The following is a 22,585-nucleotide window of genomic DNA, read 5'->3' as shown; positions in this document are numbered from 1 at the left end:
GAAACTCCGTTCGAACATCAAAACGTTCAGCTTGGTCGGGAATCGATGGCTATTACTTTTCTCATTCATAACTTTCATAATTCCAGAGATACATCCCATAATACATCACATTTTTAACATTGAAGTCAATGGAGAAAATCTTCAGACTTCAACAAATCTTCATGCAATTCAACTGCTAACTGTTCATTCATACTTTCACTCAGACACCTCATTCCAACTTTAAAATGTTACACATCTTTCTGACATAATTTGTGTAAAACAACTTTTAAATCTGATTCTTACTTTTAGAGATATTAAACATTGTTCAGACCTTGTTTTAGAGGTTTTCTTCACATTTTAACATTAACTAGAGTTTGTGATGTCACAGCTAGAGTGGAGGACAGCTTGAAATTCGCATTCATATTTTTTTTTTAAACTGCCATAATTCCCAAACCCTACATTCCTGAGACAGAATGTATCATGACAAACGTAGGAAAACATCTCGTAGCTTGAAAAATGACAAATAATTAAGCAAAAAATAATTAAACAAAATGCTTTTTGAGGGCATGAAGTGACAAAAACGTTCAACATTCCTCCATTAAACCCCATTGTAATTTCAGGCAGATATTTCCTCACGGCAGCAGCCGCACACCTTTAGTTAAACTGCCAAAAAGGCCACATTATTAACCCGAAACTACACACAAATTACACTTCAGATGCTCAACTTCCTTGACATGCTTCACGTTTTGAAATTTCAAAGATATTTTTTACGGTTCTTCCACAAAACGTTCACATTTAAGAGGTTTATCTCTCATTCAGAACAATGAAGCCTTTGATCTCTACAGAGCTCGTTAGCTCAACTATAAACACCTGTGAAATGGAACACGATGATGTCATCACTCCAACTGACATGCTCAGAGCAGCAGACTTCAGATAGCAGTGTGCTAACAGTCCAGCCGTGAAGACATCTAAGGGACAGTTTTTAGATTTCTTCAAATGCCGTTGCCATGGCGACGGAACACTGGCCATGAAACACGATGTGGCTGTAAGTCCCATCGACACGGTCCAATCGTCCCCCAATCTTCACTTGTATATCACCGGTCCATGCCTCAACAGCTCTACGCCAAATCTGAGATCTCACCATATGCCGTTTCCATGGAAACGCATCCCTCGCCATAAAACATGATGTCGCTATAAGTCCAATGGACACTGTCCAATCCTCCCCCAATCTTCACTTGTATATCACCAGTCCATGCCTCAACAGCTCTACGCCAAATCTGAGATCTCACCATATGCCGTTTCCATGGAAACGCATCCCTCGCCATAAAACATGATGTCGCTATAAGTCCAATGGACACGGTCCAATCGTCCCCCAATCTTCACTTGTATATCACCGGTCCATGCCTCAACAGCTCTACGCCAAATCTGAGATCTCACCATATGCCGTTTCCATGGATGCGTATCCCTCGCCATAAAACATGATGTCACTATAACTCCTATGAACATGTTCAAAAAGTGCTCAAACTTCACATGTGTACTAACAGTCCGGCCGTGAAGACATCTACGGGACAGTTTTGAGATTTCTTCAAATGCCGTTGCCATGGCAACACAATGCTCGCCATGAAACACGGTTTTCTCATAACTTCAGTGAAACTGCTCCAAACGCCCCAAAACTTCACAGGTTTGGTAACGATGCAGCCATCAACGCATCTAAGCGTAGTATGGGGTGTCGACAAATGCCGTTGCCATGGCGACAGATCATTCGCCATCAAGTTCGTTCAGAAGTTTGCAGTTCAAATATTCTGCTGCTTTTCCAAGCCTTTTTACTTTCTTTTCTTCTCTCATCACACATTCAAGCCCCCAGTGTTCATGTATCATTTCAATTCTTCACTTTCTTCTTTCACATTACATGTCAGCATAGCAGTTTAGCGTCAGATTTTCAGCATAAAGCATTCCCACTAGCAATTTCTTCAGGAATTGCATTCTCTAGTTAAAGATGTTGCGCGCCCTCGAGACCGTCGTGAATCTTGCTTTTGAGCGTAGGCGTATCACACTCGCTTTACGGCGTGAAGTGATGATGTTTACGGTTTTTTTGGGGTGGTTGTAAATAGCTGAATAGCTGCCGTGGCCCTTTTCATTTCATCAAATCCCCCTCCTCGACTCCTCGGTCCTCCGGTACAGACCCGGAAGTGAATTTCAGCGCGCCATGTTGAAGGACATCTCATTTCTCTAAATGCACTTCGAAGACCGAGGATCGAGCGTCGAGGAGGCTCTCTGGAGGAGCTATAACCGAGGATACACTGATGGGTTCTCCACGGTCCTCCACGGCTCCTTCGTAGATGCATTTCCGGGAATAGAGATGTTTCAAAGAGTCGTGAAGCACGGCCGGACTTATCTCAGCCAATGACAGCTCTGCATGCATCCCCTGGATATTATTTTATTAACTACTTTCATCGCGACGGGATGTTTACAGTGAGAACAGCTGTGAGGTCCGTGCAGAAATCAGAGCAGTGTGTATAATATATCACTCAGTATAACAGGCCTACTCTCTTTATTTGCTTTAGTTTAGTAGATCTACAAACAAAGAGTCGATATTTTTCTAAAACCATTTCGTGCTTCACATGATAAAATACACAACGGCTGTAGCCTGATTATATGCTTTAGGAGCTGTAGGTGTGTGTGATTCAGTGTGTAGGTGTGTGTGTTGTACAGTGCGGAGATGCGGCGGACAGACGGGTCTCAGTTGGTTTGGTGTCCTATGCTTACTTTTAATACTTGTAATATAACTAAATAAAACGTTTGGCCTGTAATTTCAATTCCCCATTGTAGCGATCAGAGAGGGGGGGGGGGGGTATATCCAGTCTCTAATAGTGTTACGTTATTATGAGAGTGCTCTGTTTGATTCTGAAATTGTATATATATATATATGTGTGTGTGTGTGTGTGTGTGTGTGTGTGTGTGTGTGTGTGTGTGTGTGTGTGTGTGTGTGTGTGTGTGTGTGTGTGTGTGTGTGTGTGTGTGTGTGTGTGTGTGTGTGTGTGTGTGTGTGTGTGTGTGGGGGGGTGTGTGTGTGTGTGTGTGTGTGTGCATCTGAGTCGAGGAGGGGAGTTAGAGAAATGAGAAAGGGCCCGTGTGTCTATTTTCACCCGGGTGCAAATAGACACATCTGGCAAACAATAATGATACTTTTTGTCAGCTTAATACTGTGTTAAATATTCTCTGACTTGCTTATAAAGGCTACTTGATTGATGACCTAAAGATGACTGAAAAGAATAGCTTGCTTCAGTGAGAGTAAGATCAGAGTATTTTATAACGTTAACACTTGTTTGCTCTAAATGTACAAGGAGCAACCAGTTCGTTGTCTACATTATTTAAACATAAAGACTGAAAATTGGGAAACTGCTAGCCTATATTACCTGTTCGCTTGAAGGTCAACATTTTTTTATTGCATTGTGGATTTTTATTTATGATCAATATGTGCTAGAGTATTTTGGTGCTCCAGAGAGAGTCCCCAAGCGCTGACTGGCTGCAGGTTGTATTCAGTACATTTATATATATATACTGTATACACCTTCCCAAAATGTGAAGCTATTTCTTTAAATACAAGAAAGTTATCTCTGTATTGCACCTGACAAGCGCAGGGAGGTAGGCCTGCATAATAGTTCCCTCACGTATAGAGGTAAAGGCTTTCAAAGTTTACATGCAGTGTTATTGAAATTGACTGTTTCATTATTTACGGAACAGAAGTAACAAACGAAGCAGCAGCAGTTTTTAGAATTACCGTTATGCACTTTGTTAAATTAGTAGAAGTTTGAAAATTATAAACTGTAAAATGTAGAGGAGCTGTTTACAAGAGTGTTAATTGAAAGGCTTAATAATACAGTATGCAGCACTTTTTGTAGTTATGTTTAGTGTTCCCAGTGCTGCTGGTGCGGGTCATGCTGCTCATCATGTTGCCAAAAGAATAAAATAATGGCACCCTTAGAGACTCCCTTCTGTGATGTGCTACATCTTCCCTCGCTCTAAGCTCGCTCCTGTTGTTAACAAGTGTAACCCACTTTTGTAGTGTCATTATTACAGTCTGTGGTATTTCAGCAACGTTATTGTGCATTAGGTCCATACAGCTCTATATTCACATTATAAAACATATCTAAACATTGCTTTCTCAGCTCAGCATTATCATAGTAATGTACTTACAAGACTGGAATGCTATGAGAAATTATTATGAATACATGTTTACTTTCCATGTGATCTGCAGTAAGGGTCAGAGAGGTTGCCATATGTACATTTGGCTATATACATAAGACTTATTTGACTACATTTGACTTTAGTCTTTGCACCTTGGACCTGTACTCCATCGGACTTGGTGCAGTGTCAGCATGGTTTCACCAAATGGAGCTGCTTTCATTGAATTTCTTTGTGGTGCAATTGCCAGTTTTTGTGTCTCAAATGAGTTCCCACAGTTTTGGATCCCAGTGTGAGGCGGAGGGTCGACAGAGCGGCTGGAGCGATTCTGTCATCAAAGTGTCAGTGCGGCGAGGGGTAATTGCCTCCTAACTGAGGAGAGAGAAGCTACTTGGCAATTCAAAGCTGATTAGAAAACAATCAGTTTAGCCTAGTTGTCCTTTTTATCAACGCTTGATCGGTTACGTTTCTACAATCAAAGTGACCACTTTTGACTTTGGAGAGATTTATTTCCTCTTTAATGGATGCGTCCTGTGTGGCATTGTGCCTGCATCAAATCAATAGAGAACACAATTTGTTTTCACATAGATGTTGTGTAGCAGAGGAGAGAGAATACATAAGGAATAAGGACGTTGCAATACATTTCTCCTATACTGTACATCTATCTATCCATATATCTAGCCATCTATCTTTATCTATCTATATCTATCTATCCATATATCCATATATCTATCTATCCATCTATTTATTTATCTATCTATCTATGTATCTACAGTATCTATCCGTCTATCTATCTAAACATCTATGTGTCTACAACCTTCCCTGGTTTCTTATTCTAGTTTCAAGATTGTTTTATTAAAATGTAAAATGCTTTAATGTACTAAAACAACCTCACAATGTTTACCATCTCAATTTCAACATTTGTCTAGTTCATCGTTTTATTCTGACCTTTCTTTTCCACTTCTAATTTCACTTAATTTCTATGTGTTCATGCCAGGAGCATAGCTGCGATCAAAAGGCAAGTAATATTTATTCTGGTGACCCACTGATTAAATGTAACTTTGCAAACTGATTAAATAAGTCGATAGGTTAAAGCCTCACTGCGCTGTATAAAACTGAGGCGCAAGATGAATGTCCCCGTAAGACACATTCATTTACAAAACCGCCTCAGAGAAAAGAGGATTCTTTTTCACTAAGAAAAGAATAGTGGTTTGATGATGCTTAACATTTAACGGGGAGCTTTTATACGTGATAAATCTTATTGACACAAAGGACAAATGTTGAATTTAAAAATACTATACATAAATTAGTTATAAAAATACATAGAACTTAATAATATTGAATATACAATGTCTTCAGGAATCATTTTCAAACACATCCTCTCAATTTATGCACAGCCCGAAAGATATTAAAAGATATTAAGAGTGGCACATAAAGCTTTAGATGGGTTCTTTTTAAATGAAGAGCAGGATATAAAATATTCAAAAAGGGTCAGTGTTATCTTGGGTCTCTCCGTTTAAAGTATATTTTTTAAAGTATTTGTAGAAACACACATATTAAGGTTGTGTTCCCCTGGAGAATGTGTCCACCCCTTATGCTGTAAAGCATAAGCGTCTTTGAGCATTAGGAAAAGCGCTATAAAAAATCCAATGTATTATTATTATTAATGTGTTGAATCACTCTATGTAGTGGGCAGAAACGACAGGGCTTGGATCACACTAAATGCTCCCCTGCAGTTCCCATGTGTTGCTGACTGACAGCCCGTAGCAAGACTGGCAAAGGAGATTGAAAAAAAATAGGGAGTGCAAAAGAGCTTCTACATAGAATAAAGAAATAACTGTTACGTTTGGCAAAAAGTTACAAATTAAATGATGAAAACTGTGTGACATGGTTGACATGTTAATCATGTCAGAATGCATTGCACACCTTTCAATGCCACTACGACAACATCCAGTAAATCCACAGCGATATATAGTACAGCATCGGAAACAAATAAGAGACCACTGCAGCATTATCAGTTTCTGTCGTGTTACTATTTATACTGTAGGTATGTGTTTGAGTAAAACAATTTTTATTATTCTATAACTGACAACATTTCTCTATTTTGGAATTCAACAGACACTGGAATGGAATGGGTGCCATCAATGTAGAGATTGATATTTAAGAAAAATGTGGAGTGGTCCCTTAAGTTTTTCCAGAACTCTATATATACTCTTACTAAAGTAAAGGAGGAAAAACCCATTTCAATTGAATGATAACATTAGATTTTATCATAGCTTATTTGTATTTGTAAATTCAGCTTTGGATGAGTTACATGATTCAGATTCTTGATTCAATATCATCACAAGTTATGTCTTGAGTAAAATCACTCATTTATTAATTTCCTTCTTCCTTTCTGAAATTAAACATCAGTAGTAGTTAATCGTAAAGGAGACCAACATTGCAACCAATGATCAAACTCAGCTGATTTGCACCCCTGTTCATCCAGTGTTTCAACAATTGGTAGAAAAGGATATGTTTTCCTGAAGAATATTTACACAAACACATTCATTTGTTCCAGTTTGGTCTGTGTTAACATACATTTGTTTAATGTGTATTGTCCAAGCTGCCAGTCTAAATGGGCTCCCTTGTTACAGATGGTAATGATTTCTGCTCCCTAGGACCAATCTACCTCCAATGTTAAATCAATGATACTACATCGACTACATATTTCATTTAGCTTTAGCTAGAATGTGTACAAAACTGCAACAACAGTTTCAGCTATAGTGCCACTTACCATATGGGCTAAATTGGTCTGTGTGCGTTCTGTCATAATGAGTATATAGGGCAAATGAGCTTCAAATGCCCTGTGATGTTTCTTGTTATCTTGTTTGTGTATTCTTTGGGGAGTTTTTGGCAGAACTGGGACAGTCTTGTATTCACTGTTCACCTATCTAATGAAATCAATGCCAATTTTATTTTGGGTTCAGTTATTGTAGCTGTGTAACATTCAAGTGGGACATAAATTACCACTGAAAAACTTCTGAAAGTATCAAAATCTCCCCATTTATTATTGAGGTCAGCTTGAAAACCTTATGACATAATGTAAAGTGCAACACAACGTAAGTGATAAAACAACAGAAGAGAGTGCAAGAACAAAAGCCTTATTCAGTCAGAATAAATATCACAAAGAAATGTTGGAAACTAAGGAGAGAATCTGTTCTCAAAGTCGAGTGGGTTTATGCATTTTTTACATAATATCTGCAAGCTCATTTAGAATACATGCCTTAGCAGGTGTACACAATAAGTCATTATTAATGTTATTAACAGTGTGTCACTGGAAATATAATTTAAAAAGTCTCTGTTTCTGTATTAAAAACCGTCTGGGATCATGCTACACTGTAGTTTGTTTTAATGGAAGTGTTAGGGTTAATAAGAACATGTGTTAGACTCTGCAGTAAAGGATGCAATTGATTGGTGTGAACATTCAAAAAGGAGAAGTGAAAAGAGTCAAATGTGCTGCAATTAGCTACAAAATGTAAAACACTTTCATTAAAATGCAATCCAGAGGATAAGAAAAGTATTTGCTTGCATTGCGTTAGCTCAACATCATTAGGAAGAAGTGTTAGTGGTGTTTTTTCTTTAATATAGGCATTCTTTCAGCTTCTTTACTCATTTCAGTTTGAGTACAAATATAAGTGAAGTGTTTTAATTTATTTTCCATGAAAGAACGAGGTAGATGGGATGTCTGGAGATGAGGTCCTTGACCCTCAGCGGTTTGAATGTATGGATCGAGGTGAACATAATGTTGCTTTAACTTGAGCCAAGCTCCAATGAGCCTATAGTCCATTTCAAATTACATTAGAGTGTTTGAGAGTCGCCTCTTTGACAACTTGCACAAAGCCTGAGCAGAAACATGGTCTGAACTAATCAGTATGCTAAAGCTTTGAAAACACACTGGAAGCTTCAGACTCAGGGAGAATAGTCGTTAGAAACCAGAGAAAGGTGCATTTCCTAATGTCAGCATTTCTCACTGTCTGCACTGAAAAATATCATGTCATTTTTTACATTCAGTTTTTAATTTGGTCCCTTCCCTAGAAAACCAAGTATTTCACTTGATAAGAGAGATGTCGTACTTAAAATACTTTTCTATGGGATTACATGTTCTATTATAACATTAACATTATATACATTTGATTTGTTGCTAATTAGCGTTCAAGAAAGTGAGCATGAAGCGATTGGTTTATTCCTTATTCCATGGATTCTCAATTTATTTAAATCGTAGGAAATATTGAGGGCAGGGTTTTGATATGATATTCCAGAATTGTATTCATTATTTTCTTACACCTGGATGTCTTTCTGTCACTCTGGCGAGAAAAGTACTTTTAAAGCCACGCACACTGATCCATTTATTTCCCATCGCTGACTTTTGAACAGAGTTTTCGGACTTTTGAATAAATGTTACTAGATGTTCAATAAACTATGGCAGCCCTCATCTCTTGTTGATCCTGTGGGCTTCTTAACACCCAGCCAACATGTTAAATTACTTATTTGTCTGCTAGTTCATATAAGCATGCGCTGTGGGCCCTCTGTGGACCCAATTAGAATCAAATAATACAAACAAAATACCCCAAAGGTATTAATAGTGTGGTTTAGATATTTGTATCTGCAGTTATTTTGGATGCTGTGTAGCCTACAGCATTTTCACTGCATATATTCTGTAACAATACTATTGCACTGCATCATTTCGATTGGGGATTGCCTTCTATTGCTTTATTAATCATTTGTTGGCATCTGAAACACAGAACAACTAATACAACGAAACACAAATAGTCATCTGTTTTTGTGCGACAAGTTATATTACTTATTTTTAATTAGCTTTAACAGATTGTATTTTCTTAATGACATGACCCATTAAAAACTCCTCTTGCCTTTTACCAAAACATACTCAAGATCACCAATGATATAAGCCGTTATTTATGTTTGCACTGTTGGGTCCTATTCTTAGATGTCTCAAGTCAAGAAATCGTGGCATTGTGCAATACATTCATTGATTCTTTAACAATTCACTACTGTATTCCTGGCTGCTCTCCATTGTTCTACATGCTGTGTGATTAACAAAGTGTCCACAGGCTTGAATGCTCTCGTCATACAGTAATTTCAGCCCCATGTATAGCTGCAAGTTGCCAAAGGACCTTATTCGGCCAGATGTAATTAAAGTGTTTAAACGGGCTGATTCCCTCATAAAAAACACAGTACAGTACAGTCTCATGTGTATAGTTATGCATACATGTGCAGAAGCGTGCATCTGCATTCACTAAGTGCAGTGCTTAGGCAAACTGAGCAGCAGGAGGTGAAAGCTCAGTAAAATATAACTGAGAAAGCTCTTTCTCTATGTGTGATGTTGAGCCTGTCCTCTAACATCCAAGCTGAATGCATGTCCTCTGGGCCTATTTGTGGGGTGATAGTGTTATCTCGAGGGTAAACATACTATCTCATTCATGATCAGAACCTCAAGGACATTTCAACTTGACAGAGATTGAATCCCTGGATCGCCGTGATGGATGCAGAGGCTTCTTTGCAGATAACACACAGTACGGCTCTGAATCTACACAATCTGCTTCTACCGGCATTTTGGTGTCGGATAATATACTATTATAATCACTTTGTATTAGAATCGGTTTTGAGAACTTTAAATCAAATGAAAGTACATACTATACTATATAACTGAGAAGCGTAAAGATATGTTTTTAAGATAACATGTTTGGTTGTAATAACGGACCTTTGTCTTCAGATTTCTGCCCTTGAAGTTAAATTCTTCACCCATTTTAAAGGGCTGTATGAACATATTTTAAAGAAAGAATAATTTGACAGTATGAAGATGTCAGGTTTTGCTGATGGTAGATTATTGTGTTGACTTTGATTGTGTTTTTGGTTTCATGTTAGTGTAAATATTGGTTGTAAGCAGCTGGGATTGACAGACTGTCTATTTGTGAGTAAGGGGCAGGTAAAATAAGACTTTATTCTGCCCGCTCCTTTTAAAAAAACAACTTAAAGTATACATGCTTTGTTTTATGATTATTGACATGAGTCGAATGAAACTAAAATGAATGAAAATCGATCTCGGTACAAGGATGCGGACAACTACATTTTATAGGTCTACATTTTATCGAAAACTGTTGCAAAATGTCTCCTTTCTTTAAAAATATAATGTCCTAAAAGGTTGATCCAAAAAGAAGCAAACACTATGTTTTCCCAACATCTACATATCAGAAAAGGCACATATACTTCCCTTGGAGTCATAGAGTAAACAAACATTCAAATCCTAGCAGAAATATCAAATCCTTTCCATTTGCATAAGCTTTTTTATTTACATTTCGAGATGGCAGAGATCATACCAAATTGACATGAAAGCCCAATGAGCCATTTGGGTGCAGCGTTACACTTCAGAGAGTCTTTCAAACCAACCGCCCTCTCATCTCTGCCAATGAATGCTGCATGTCATTAAAACTTAATGCCAAAACACAGGAAGCGACTCAGTCGTTTTATCAAGAGTGAAAAACTGTGACTTGAAATCCACATCAGGACGGAGAAAATACACGAGGGGGAAATGAAATGGAATAACCACTGAGCTCATCTCTGCAGTTATGCATGTTTCATTGCAGGAAATATATTCAATGCTGAAATTGAGTTCAGACAAAATTAATCGACCTACAATCTGCATGCGGGGAAATATCCGTCCTGTGAAATAAACATAAATCTGATTGCTGGTTAATGGCTGCAAACAGCAGGTAGATCATAATAGTCACTAGGGTCGCAAATATAGCTCTGATAGCATCAGAAAAGTATGTCCTCAATGTAAACGTTGCCAGTAGGCCGAAAGCCAAAGAGAAACCATATCTTAATCTTCAGTAAAATGATATTTTGGGAGTGAACTGGGGGATATAATACAAATATAATCCTCTTTTCTTTCCGTTCTATTTTGAGCTTTGCTGAAACTCTGTGTAAAGTTTTCATGCGATCATAATTTGGTTTAAAGAAGAGCTAAGCTTCCTGGCTTTTTCCTGAGTTTCACTTTATCTCTACTGTTGTTTAAAAGAAACCGGGAGTCAGAGATGGAGACAGCAGACCTGAGAAAAGAGCAATCAGGTCTGACCTGAATCACACCCTTAGAACCCTTAAAGCTCAGAGACAGGAGCGGATCAAGAAGGAGAATATGTGGCAGGATGTGACTGGGGAGAGCAAGTAGCTTTCATGCCTGCAATCTCAATCTGGTCAATCAGTAATCAGAGAGCTCTGCAACGCTAATGAGGGGTTTCAAAACAGGAGTCAGCACCACTGCCGCTGATGCAGATGTGATATGACAGTTAAATCAACTACGGGAGAACATTCGCTCGGCCCGTTTGGTGCTGCAACTGAACGAGCTACAGAGCAGCTCTGATTCTGAAGGGTTATTTGAGAGAAAGTAAATATTGTATTCCTACAGGTATGCCAACAGAATCATTGGAGTCGCAGTCAAACAGAGCAGGAGAGGTTATAATAATATACATCACTGACGTCTCACGCACTCTGATGTGGAAGACCCAGATTTATAATATCCTGGCTTCTTATAGTAATACTGCAGTCTAGCTTATCAGAGAGTACAGATATGTTATTCCATTTATTCCCTATCATTCTGAGTGTAAAGGGCCGTTCATTAAACCAGTCCTTATATCACATTCTTTCATAAACATGCCGATTGAACACACCAGTAACCGGCTTGCTGGCTACAATAGCATGCCCTTGTTTGTAATATAAATATGGTGGCATCTGTTTGCATGCGAGTGTATGAGGGAAGTTGAAGTCTCTTGAATAAGCAGAAGAAAACGAATCACATTGACAGGAACAGAAGAGCACTTGTCTCCCTCCACAGAGAAACTGGAGAGATTGTGTTTTAATAAAGCAGACTGTTGGGGTCTGCATTGTCTGAGTCTGAAAGTGGTGTAGCTGCGACTCCACTGCCTCCATAACCCGGGCTAATAACACGGGCGGTTAAAACCCACTATTGCTCTCCAAATGGTGGCATCTGTTCCCAGCAGCTGTCCTCGCTCGCGCTCTCATGTGCTCAGGTCGGGCCGTCAACCGCGAACTCTTCTGCCTGGCTGAGGGGCTCAAACATCCCCAGGACTGCTGCTGCCAGTTGTTCTGCCGTTGGGGCAGGTGAAGCTTCCAGTCATCACTCAGCCTGTTTGATCTGCATCACGAGTCCCATGAGAACACGGTGCTGTCGGCCAGCTCTGCTCGCTGCAGGGCCTTATTGAAGAATGAGCAGCTCGACTCTAACAGGGTTCACCCAGACGACAGGAGCATGTAGGGAAAATCTATCAAATTAAAATTAACTATCCACATGATCAATTATCTAATTGTTACCCTACCATGTCAAACTGGCCATTTGATATTTACAGCTGTAACACATAGTATCATTGCCAATATGGTCATCCTCTTTTCCATACTATATGTGACAGTGTAATGATTCACTTTAATTGATGTGACAGACCAAGTAAAAAAAGAGGGGCTCAACCTTTATTCTTGCTTTTAAGAAGTTATTGATTGTTAACCGGTAAAGGCTTGGGTCCTAAGGGCCTCGTGAAAAACACATTTAGATGACCAAATTGAAATCTTTCACCTAACTTTGTGGTGTTGTCCGTCACACGTTGATTTGTGTTACAAATCATATTCCACTAGCTAGCTGCATGGGGGTAAACTATTATTGGCTGCATGCCTACAACGCTAAACTCTCAGGTATTTTATTTCAAAAAAGGAAAAGAAGAGAATCATCTGAGGTTCAAATGGATAAAAGCAGTAAACTTTCAGAGCTAATTGTTCAAACAAGCGTGATGTGGTAAAATGATCAATTTCTCTCTCTGTTGTATCTTTTTCAATCTCATAATGTCTTTTGTATTTGATTTCTCTCCTGTAATGTTACATGGAATATTGCTGTTCTGAATGTTGTGGAACGAAAACCACAAAAGATTGAAATAGCCGTAGATCCATATTACTGTATATTTTATGTTAAATTATTCAGAGAAAATAGCAGAAGATCGCTCGCTCCATTTCCATTTATGACATTGAAATGAAAATGTCTGACTGGAAATTAGAATGCTGGCCTTCCCACTTAATATGCATCAGATAGGAGATGTGTATGTGCATTACTGCATGTTTGTGTATGCAATCCCAGCATGCCCGTGTTCATGTGTGAACGTGTGTCAGTGACGTGAGGTGGAAAGGTTAGGAATCATCAAAGCGAGTGATCATGAAACCTAATTTACTTTTTTAATGAGATATTTACAACGGCGAATAATTCTGCAAACCAATCCCAGTATTACACAGATGAAATGTAATTGGCTAATTGTCAAAAAGCTGTGCAGTCTGTTGCAGCCATATACTGTATATCACATTATTGAGATAGCTGATGAGAGAGCATGTGGAGCTGTCTGCGAACACGCTGCCTCTATCTTCCTCCCAGGCCTGCATTAAGTCTGTCTGTGAGGTCTGATAAGAGACCGCAAATTAATGACATTTTAATTAGAGCCATTTGGATTCTCTTTCTTTGTTTTAGTCAAATAACCTTTAGAAGGCTTTCAGTGGCTCACCCTATCTTTAAAGCCCCTCTGTCCTACAAAAGACAACAATGTAATGGCCAATGTTAACATATCATGTTTACATCAATAAAGATAAGGGTACTAAAATCAGAAAACAAGTGTGACAAAAAGGATATGTATTTGTTATGCATTTAATATATCTTCAGTATTTGACAACCTCATGTTCAGCTCTGTAATCCATCATGATCTCATTTTCCTTTTGCTTTGATCTCTGCGTCTTCCAAATCTTCACCTGGTTTGACACCTCATACATTCACACCCTCAAGCTTCCCTGACAAATCGCTAATTTCACCTGTCTGCTTACTCTGTACATGAGTTTGCATCAGACACTGACTGACTGAATAGCAGTTTGTTAATTGAAAAATCTGTGGAGAAGTGTCCTCTTTCCCAGGATTCATTTGTGTTGATTTCTGCCATACGGTGTGACTTCTATTTTAAATCGTGATGATACAAATAATTTAGTTTTGCCCAGTCTTTTTAAGGACAGCCAATGTCTTTACTGTATAGCTTTACAGTTCTGTGATTAAAGAAATGTCCTTTTCAGTTCCAACCTCTCCTCTGCCTTTTGTGATGACTTTGCCAACACGAAATTACATTACATTACATTTAGCTGACGCTTTTATCCAAAGCGACTCACAATAAGTGCATTCGACCAAGAAGATACAAACTTGAAGAAGACAGAATTATATAAGTACATCAGGTTTCATAGAGCTAAAACATTTCAAGTGCTACTCAAGTGGCTTCAGATAAGCCAGCCCTTTATTAGTATACTATATACGTAAGTGCTTTGTTAATAGTTCTATCACTCGAAGTGGAGTCGAAAGAGATGAGTTTTCAGTCTGCGCCGGAAGATGTGTAAGCTTTCTGCTGTCCTGATTTCAATGGGGAGCTCATTCCACCATTTTGGAGCCAGGATAGCAAACCCACATGTTTTTGCTGATGGGAACTTGGGTCCCCCTCGCAGTGCTGGTGCAGCCGTTTGGTAGACCAGCCAGGAGGGAGTTGCAGTAGTCTAGGCGTGAGATGACGAGAGCCTGGACCAGAACCTGCTCTGTTTTCTGGGTCAGGAGGGGACGTATCCTCCTGATGTTGTAAAGAGTGTATCTGCAGCAGCGGGTTGTAGCAGCGATGTTTGCAGTGAAGGACAGTTTGTTATCTAGGGTCACACCCAGATTCCTTGCAGTCTGAGTCGGGGAAACAACAGAGGTGCCGATGTTGATTGTTAGGTCAAGAGTGGGACACTCTTTTCCCGGAAATTGACTCTTTGGCTGGTCTTTGTTATTATTGATCATCTCCTCTGTGTTTTTAACACTCTGAATCCAGTCTCTTTTGGTGCTAGAAGAAAAAATGTTACCAGTAGTATGAAGAAGTATTAGATCAGTATTCTAATACTCACTATTTTTAGACTGCTTGCCGAGGTTACTCCTTTAAAAAAGTGGAAAAGTGTTAGTAGTTTTGTAAGGCTGTATTTCATATTTTTTATTTTGTTCAGCTAAATGTCGACATGTCATTTGCTTTTTTGCAATAAATAAAAAGTACAGGTGATTCTTAAGGATTCTTTTACTTTTTGACCAGACGTTAGCGGTCCATTAAAAAGCAATAGGATCGGCAAAGCGGTTACAATTCATCCTGAAGTGGGCTTGAATGTGTGTAGCAAGTTTCATGGCGTTCCATCAAATGAAATACATTGAAATGATTTAAATGAACTTACACAAAAAAGGAAACATAACCAAAGTAAGTGGGATTCAACCTTCGGGAACCATGAGACAGGAACAATTGTGTAATTTGTTTAGGTTTTTAAGGAAAAGCCAGGTTATCACCAAATAAATGTTTTTGTTCATTTGGGTACCTTAATGTGTATAAATGATCACACGGCTAAAAAACAAGTATCACTTTTGATTACGAAGTGTGGCTTCAGTATTACATTCAAGGCTGGGGAATTAGTTTATTTTCGGTTCAAATGGACTAAATGTTTTCACTGATCAAATACCTGAAAGCCAAATCGTTTTTAATATAGAAGTTTACTACTTTTAATATTGCTTTGCAGTCCCCTGTCGTAATGTTTGCTTTGTCAATATTTAAAAGCTGCATCTGATGTGGTACACCTCTTTTTCTTGTATAATCAAAGCGGCTTTACCTTCAACGCGTCCACCTCGTCTCCTTTACACCATCAAGGAAGAGGATATGACGCTCAGAAGGGTTTCCTCCATGTAGCCAGAGAGAGCAACGCTGCCGTCACAGCACATGTTTCACAAACTGAAAAAGATAGAATAAAACACATTTGCAGAAAAATCATATTTGTGAAATTGCAGTCAGTTGGTGCAAGGTCGTGCTGAAAGTGTCCTCCTTCTGAGACAAGGCTATATATTTAATCAGAACAAGAATGGGGTATAACATCTTTCATAGAGTTAAATATGTTCTTTATTCTCGCGTCCAGGAGAGAAGCTTTAAAATGAGACTAAATGGAGTCTCTGAAAAGATTCAAATGGGATACTTTAATTAAAAAAGGCGCGGTAGTGTTACAGACAGAATATTGTTCCGGCAGAAAACAGCTGTGATCTGGTTCTCCTGAGCAAGAAGAAGACAGCGGATCTCTCCTCCGGCGCTGCTATATATATCCTCTGCTGGCTCCTCCCCGCCAGCCGGCTCACCTCGTCTCCAATGTCCGTTATTGCATTTAAACAGAGGATTGGTACTTTTCACATTCAATATATGCTTAACACGCCGTTTCTCCTCATATTCTCTTTCATCACTTTTCATTTAACACATTCTAAACGCTGTAATCAATACTCTAAACAATACTTCTCGGCTCGTTTGGTTGCCGGTCATTCCGGATGTTGTCACATGCTACTCTCGTCTGTAAACAATAATGTATTCAAATAAACTGTACTTTCATTTAATATTCAACATGGTAGTATCTCGACATCTATCGTTGTAGTGTTAAATCAGTAGGCTTCGGTTTTCACCACTCCAAGTCATTTCGCTTCTCAATTCACCTCTTTAGGAAATCGTATATTAGCCACATGCTAAATGCTAACCGTAGATGAAGGACTTTCAGAATAAAAGCTTAACTGCTTGTGCACAAGAATTTCTGGTTTTTCAGTATAAAAGAGCGTTTAAACTGACGGTATGTTTAAGCTACATTATAGCATCAAAACATTGATTTTAATTTCTAACAATAGATAAGATCTTTCTTTAACTCAATGTGCACATGTTGTTTTCCATTCATGCCATTGTTTTGCTCTCATCTCCCTTCTTCATTACTTATGTATCTGTTGTTTTTTGGCATAGGCTGTCCTGGGATTGCTGTGCTGTGAATGGAATGACTATGAGCTGCTATGTAACTATCTGATGCCAGGAGAGATTTTACAGAAATGCTTTTGGCCAGCTTAACATGTAAATTATTGCAGGCACAAATTGATTCTCAGTGGAAAATAAATACGGCATCAGTTCATGTAAAGCCTAATAAGTATACTAATTAGCTTTATCTGCATGGTTACGGAGGATGCCGGATGCAAATGATAAGTACAAAATGATCATTTATTTTGCAACTGAGCCAAGGCAAATCCAGATGATGTTTATAGGAAAACAAGCTTAAGGAATTACAAACACACCTTGCTTAGGTGTATTAGGTGTATATCTAAGTAAAAGAAAGTGACAATCAGTTTCAGTGTGTGTTTGCTCATGTGCACAGTGAGCACTCTATTATAATCCTAACATGATTAAAGAAGCTTTCAAGTCACGAAATCAATGTCGCTGAGGCGCCGATGCCACAGAGGGCACATATCATTCATCAGGCAGAATGAGAATAGGGCTAACGAGCTAGCCGCGGTCTGCTGCGGTATCGCGTTGGGCCACATGGTCCTGTAATGCGGTAATGGGGAGAAATGGCTGAGGCATGAAGAGAAGCCAAGTGGCAGGGTGAAGGCCACTAATTCCCCTCGTCTGGAACCAGAGATAAGAGGGAGATTTAGATTAACAATGTCCAGCCTGTTGAAAGACTAATTACGAGGCACTCTGCACACTCTCACTAACTTCGGTACTTTAGGTAGCACCTCACAAAGGCATTTTCGAGTATGTCCACTTGAGGTTTGTATACGTGTAAGTATTCCTCTCGGTTCTCTCTGAAGTCGTGTGTTTAAAGTCTTCAGAGTCTTAGCTAAGCTTCTTTCTTCATAGGTTTCACATGTCAGCTGTTTCCACCATGCCTGACTTCACGCAGTAACTCAGCTCCGCTTATCCTCTATAAGGGACAGTAGCCTACATTACTTTTTAGCTGAAAGCAGAAGTTATCAGTTCATAGCGATCAAGATTGGAAGAATAAGTTAATTAATTTTGAATACTGTGTTGAAAAAGAGAAAATGGAATATGCTTTCTGAAACAGTCTGAGCAATAAACAATTAATTTTGTTGGTGCAAAGGGATTGAACATCTTCTCAGTGAGGGTGCTCTGCAATGTAGTGTTTCTCATTAATGTGCCGGAGCCCACGGTTAATTCCCACAGCAGCAGCACCACCTACACATACACACACGTATGAATACATACACATGCACAGTTACTCTGTCATGCAATGTTAAACCCAAGGACAGATATTCAGCTCAAAAGATAGATTTAAGATCAGCAATCCTTCTAGGTAAACACACATTTGAAAATAAAATGTTACACTGCTATGTCACTGTGAGGGCTTGCGCACCAGTAGCAAGCAAACACAATAGGTGGGTGCACATTTCAGCCTCAGTTTCAGAGATCAAAAACTCATACAGCATTAGAGATAGGAGGAAAAATACTAAATATACTTGACTCCGAGGAGTAGGTACACATTCCTACAGCCAATGTATGCATCATTAATCTTTTGCAGCTAATTAGAGACATCATCAGTGGTACAGACTGTACCAACTGAGGATAGATAACACTCTACCTGCAGTATCAATCATAAAAACAAAGGAGGACAAATGTGGACCTGCGAGGAGTTCTCTGTGATGCTGTGGGAGACGTAAGCAGCTGACGCTGGGTTTGCCGTGCTGCTGCTGACATCAGGTTTGTAATTTTTGATCACTGAAGCGATTTTACTGTAGCTCTTGTTTCCTGGCCTAGAACAGAACAGATGGAGAGACCTGACACTTTCCTTTTGAAGCTGTTCTCTGCTGTTGGGCACTAAAGTGCAGCCTCAGACTGCCTTCAGAGCCTCAGGGAGAAGGAGCGCAGTCTGCAAGGGGGGGGGCTTAGGGCTGTATATACTGTACATACTGTGCACAAAAGCTCACACGAATATGTGTGTGTGTGTCCCATCTTATATATGTACCTGTTCTGTTCTCCATCCATGTGTTTGAAACTGTATGGGTTGCATATGTGCTTGTCTCGGTCTCTTTAATGAAGTTGCACAGGCGGCAGTTCAGTGTGGCGATGTTCAACTGTATGTGTAATACTGTGAATATCTTAGTGTGATTTCTATATCCAGCCTTCCTTTCCTCTCCATGCATAATGCATATCTGTCACCTATGCTCTGTCTCAGTGACTAGCTCTCTCTCTATCAAAGAGTTGTCTGACCTGTACGGGACTTCTCTTCAAAACTGCTAGCAAAGAAACAAAGAACACACACCTGGTTGCCTATACAGATGTTTTTAGAGGATTTCAATTTAAATAATCTTTTTTTTCCTCCAGCAATGTCTATCTACATTACAGTTCAGCTGATTTCCACCCTGTTTCTGGGCTGGCTGTGATATGTACAGTCTTTCTTCTTTTGTTTTGCTTTTCTTCTGTTATTTTATGTATCTCACTTATTAATATAGACTACAGAAATCCCTGGCTGTGTAACGACTATGGCCATTTAAAATATGTACCAACTGTGCCGAGGTTTACACTTTTGGTCATTTCCAAAAAGAATTGTGCTTTACACTAAATTATTTATTTAAATAAAATTTTAGATGTCTTCTTAATTTTTTATTGAAATAAATATATATAACACAAATATTTTATATAATTGTCCGGCAGTGGCTCCGTCAGTAGGGGCTTGGACTGTGAGCTGTAGGGTCACCGGTTCAAGTCCCCGACCAGACCTAAATATTGGGTGTGAACTGCTACTTGGAGAGGTCCCAGTTCACCTCCTGCTCTGCCATGGTGCCCTTGAGCAAGGCACTGGGCAACCTACCCCCCCCCCCCCCCCCACACTCCCATTGCTCCCCGGGCGCTGTACAATAGCTGCCCACTGCTCCTAGTACCAGACTCCTGTTACTAGGATGGGTTAAATGCAGAGGTCAAATGTCACTGTGTGTGCTGCATGTGTGACCATTAAAGAGGGTTTCATCCCTCCGATTCTATCTATCTATCCATAATGCTTTTTAAGGCAGGAAGATTGGTTTTAAAAACAACACATAACTACTATAAAACAGTGCCACTGTCTCATTATACAAAATATATTTTTGGTATACAGAATATATCTTCTCACTTTTCCAAGAAAAAATACTTCAACATGTCTCATTAAAAGAAGAAAATATAATATAAAAAGTAAAAAACAAGTAAGAAAGTCAACAAAAAAAGTTAATGAGAAATCTTAAGAATTGTGTTGCCGCTGCTCGAGAAGGAAAAAGTGAGAGAAGTTGAATTGAACTGATTAAGCCTTTTCAGGGCTCAAACACACAATTAGATCCTGTTCTTGAAAGTGTGATTAGTATTCAGATGCTATAGGAGCCAGACTCCACTCCTCTCTTCGGTAGAGACATTGGTTCTTTCAAGATGTTATCTTCTAATGGGACAGCTGTGTCTGTCATTTCATTATTATGGACAACCTCATGAAAACGATATAACTTCGGTTTAAGCCATGATTTAATCCACAGCATCTCTTATTTTATTAAAAGTTATAATGGATTTTTTATGAAGCTTTTCCATTAAGCTTTTGGTGATAGTTTAATCAAAGTGTGTAGTTTGAAAATACAGTAATTGCTGATTAAACCTAGCGTCGCCACAACCTACAATACATTGAGGAAAGTAACCTGCATTAAATATGGTGTTCATCGTAGATGTTTTACAGAAAAAAGTGCATGGAACATATCATTACAGTTCCACTATTAGGTTTCACAGCATGAATCAAAGATCAGTCATATTATGCAGTTTAATGTAGATATTGCTAGTTTAGTGTACACATTTCTGGTTTTCTGCTAGCTGCACTCTGAGCTCTTTCTTTCAGGTTGTGCTGAAAAAGCCAAACCAACGCATTGAGTCTAAGTCAAACGGTGCTGCTCTATGTCACAAATTGTAAATTGGGGAATTCTCACACCCTAAAGCTCTGAATTCTGTATGTCAACAAATGAGACTTTGCATAAACAGCCTTGTCATGGCTCTCAGCATCTGCAACCTTAACAACTCTAATAATACTTTGAGGGGCTGTAAGGGGTTTTTAAGTAAGCCATACATACTGCCCAAGGCCTTATTTTTTCAAGGTTCCTTTTGCCAACACCTTTATTCTTCAGTTTTGCACCAGAACAACTCTGATAAAGACCAGATACTTGGCACTTATTTTCAAACAATTGGAGCAAATCTGTGTTTGAATCATGGTCCTCTAATTATCTGTATCGAGTCAGTTCCTCGGTGTCTGAGTCACAAGAACAAATTGTGTGTAGCTGAGATTCATTATAATGTGGTTTCTTGGATTGCAACTCTTTCCTCATAATTAATTTTGAGATGGTGGATACAAACCACACTGCAGAGTACGGCAGTCAAAATGGAGACAAAGCGTGAATGCAGATGCTGTTAAAGAAACTGGAAAAAAGAAGCCAAAACCAAACAACCGATCTTAACTTCAACTCCAGCTGGTCTTCCGGTCACACTGAACAGCTCAGTCACTGCTGCTGGTATCATCATGAACACACAGAAACACCCGCTCACTTATCATACGTTCGCTCGACAGCTCAGTGTCTCCCAGTACACCGCACTAAATCCCTCATCATCTTGTGCATTGGTGTATGGCAGTGATTGGATAATGACTCGTGTGTAAATACTTGAATATTTAGGCTGAAGTTTTCCCCCTCAGTCTCAAAGACAGAGAAACACAACGCGACCCATTTTTGTGTCTGCTCCTGAATAGAGACCAATGATCCGATCGCTACAGATGGCACAGTTATATTCTTGTCACAAATTGCTGACAATTGTTAAGGATGAGTTGTCTAATGGGATATTTCAATTTGCATAATTTGAATCCAAAATTGAACTAAACAAGAAAAAAGCCAGAAGTAACAAGAACATATAAGTGAAAGACATGAATTGTATAAATAAAAGTCCCTTCATAGTTTTTTCTTCTGGTTCTGGACAATTTTTCTTTGAAGTGATGAAATTCTGCCCATGTACGTCTTCCTGTGACCCAAAGAAGGTCATAGGATTAATTGCCTTGGCATTCCCGGTGATCCCTCTCCCACCTTAAGGTTCTTTAAGTATGGGCATCACACGCCCAACTGGAGTTTCATGGTCTGGAAGACTGAAACCCATCAAACACAACGACAGACGGAAGAAAGAAACAAGGGAAATTAGACATCACGAGAGCTACAGCGGGACATGGAGTGACCTGTGCAGTGTGGATACTTCAGAAATCTGCCCCATATTGGATGGTTTGCTTACTCATGTGTGAAAGTAATGAAAGCTCGGGGCTTTAGGAGGAAATGCTTGATGATCCAAGTCCTGTAGGCCTATAGTTTAGCCGACAGCGGCACTGATAACAATTTTCTTTTCTCTTCTTGGGGTCAAATGTCCCTGACTCAAAACATAGGTCATTTAGAAAAATCAATGAACCAATTTAATTATGTGTCTTGTTG

Source organism: Notothenia rossii (genome assembly GCF_949606895.1).
Source record: "Notothenia rossii genome assembly, chromosome: 6".
NCBI classification, from domain to species: domain Eukaryota; kingdom Metazoa; phylum Chordata; class Actinopteri; order Perciformes; family Nototheniidae; genus Notothenia; species Notothenia rossii.
The sequence above is the reverse complement of the archived record's forward strand: the minus strand, read 5'-3'. Positions refer to the sequence as shown.